A 1914-nucleotide genomic window follows, 5' to 3' on the forward strand; every position below is an offset into this window, starting at 1 on the left:
TCTCTGACAGGCCACAACCCTGGAGCATTTAGATACAGCTGATTAATCTCTCCATCAATTTTCAAGGTTGCTTTTTAAAATTGTGTTTTATAATGTCACATATTCACATGGTCCCAAAGCCACATGTAAATAAGGGGTATTCAGTGAAGCTGCCTTCTATGTGTGCCCTGTCCTATATCCCTTCCTTTCCCTACTGGTGATCACATTGACTAGTGCTGTTCCCTCTGTGAAATGATATCAGGTACAGGTGTGTGTGTGTGTGTGTGTGTGTGTGTGTATTCACCTCTTTCCTAGGTGCGTGCGGGTTACACTCCCTTGTACCCTCAGTGACATCTGGCAGTGCGTGGACACATTCCTCAGTTCTCACACCTGTGCAGCTCTGCCTTGTGTTGTGAAGACCAGATGCTGTAATTTGCATCTGCAGTGTCCCTCAGAGGCCTGTGGGCCAGAGGCTTGGTGCTAGCATGGTGCTTAGAGAGGAGGTGGAAACTAAGGCAGTGGGGTATGATGGGACCCCAGCCCTTTCCCCTCCCCTCACTTCCCAGCCATGGTTGAGTGGCTTTGCTCTCCCCACCATGATTGGCTGCCTCACCACAGGTCCCAAAGCAGCTAGGCCAATCAGCCATGAACTGAAACCTTCAAAACTGTGAGCCCAAATAAACCTTTTGTCTTTACACCTTGATTATCTTAGGAATTTGTTACAGTAACAGAAAGTTGACACCATAGTTTCAACCAGTCTCCTATTGGTGGACATTCGAAATTATGTTAGATGTAAACTTGCAGAAAAGTTAAAAATTAAATGTTAACATTGATTTTGGGGGGTAAAATGCAATGTTGAGAATGGGTGTCATAGTAACATAGAATTCAGTCTCATGTTCTAAAAGCTTTATCATGTTTCCTCTAAGTCTGAGTGACCATTCAATATGTAGCCATTTAATATAGCACCATGTAGATATCACAGTAATTCGATTGGTCTGTGTATTTTTGCAATTAGACTAATCTATTTTTAGAAATGTTTCCTAGGTATTCATACACACGTTTTAACTGTACATCACTCTAGTGTAAAAGCGGCTTGTTTACAATGATTTATTTAGAATGAACTCACAGGAAAGCCACATTTCCTGTAATGACTAAAATAGCAGGGTAGCCAACAGGCTGAGAAAGCATTTTTTAAAGAATCGCAGTCCTGGACTGGGGGTGTGGCTCAAAAACAAAAGAAAACCAAAAATACTGGCCTGGCACCAAAACAAAATTACTGTTCTTATTGATGTGGGTAGGCAGAGTATGAAATAATGAAGTAGTAGTTCTCTTTGATGTTGGGGATTGAACCCAGGGGCTTATGCATGCAAGGCAAGCACCCTACCACTGAGCTATGTCCCCAGCCCTCAGAGACTCTTCTTAACATGAAGGAGAAATGGATCGCCACTTGTAAAGTGTTTTAGAATAATGCCTGGCACATGTTAAATACTATATATGCTTTTGCTATTCTTTGAAAAGAGAAAGAGCTCTGCATACTAAGTTCCTGATTTCGCGCAGTACTGAGGGAACTCTTAGGCCTTTGGGGGCTCACGTTACCTAACACTAGTGACTTTATGTCTGGGCGTGTTTATTTTTGCCGCGTCAACTTCATTTAGTCGGCCCAAGTTGAGTCAGTGCTTAATGGTCCACTTCACCGAGCTCCGGGGGCGCGGTGCCAGGAGCAGAAGGCCGCGGGGCTGGGCCTTCCAGCAACCGGGGAGGGTATAAGTAAGCAGTGGCCCCTGAAGTAAAATACGGAACCTGGAAAACGAACTTCAGGAGCAGCTCTGGACTCGCTGCCGACGGGCAGCAGGTGAGAGCACCCTGGGGACGCGCCCGGGCTCCTGGCCTCACCCCGGGGGCGGCTGGGTCAGCGGCGGGCGGTCTCCGCGTGGA

General features: G+C 46.0%; 1 protein-coding gene across 2 annotated transcripts in view; it reads left to right on the plus strand.

Moving 5' to 3' along the window:
• The first annotated feature begins 1514 nt into the window (after positions 1-1514).
• The window catches only part of Eogt (EGF domain specific O-linked N-acetylglucosamine transferase), a 29191-nt gene continuing 28791 nt past the window's right edge, over positions 1515-1914 (plus strand). Inside the window, exon 1 of one of the 2 annotated variants that reach the window (XM_048786992.1) lies at positions 1515-1831. The gene's annotated coding sequence lies outside the window, so the exon portion shown is untranslated. The remainder of the gene's footprint in view (positions 1832-1914) is intronic. The other variant, XM_015494918.2, reaches the window with a different exon arrangement.

Source organism: Marmota marmota, unplaced genomic scaffold (genome assembly GCF_001458135.2).
Source record: "Marmota marmota marmota unplaced genomic scaffold, marMar, whole genome shotgun sequence".
NCBI classification, from domain to species: Eukaryota; Metazoa; Chordata; class Mammalia; order Rodentia; family Sciuridae; genus Marmota; species Marmota marmota.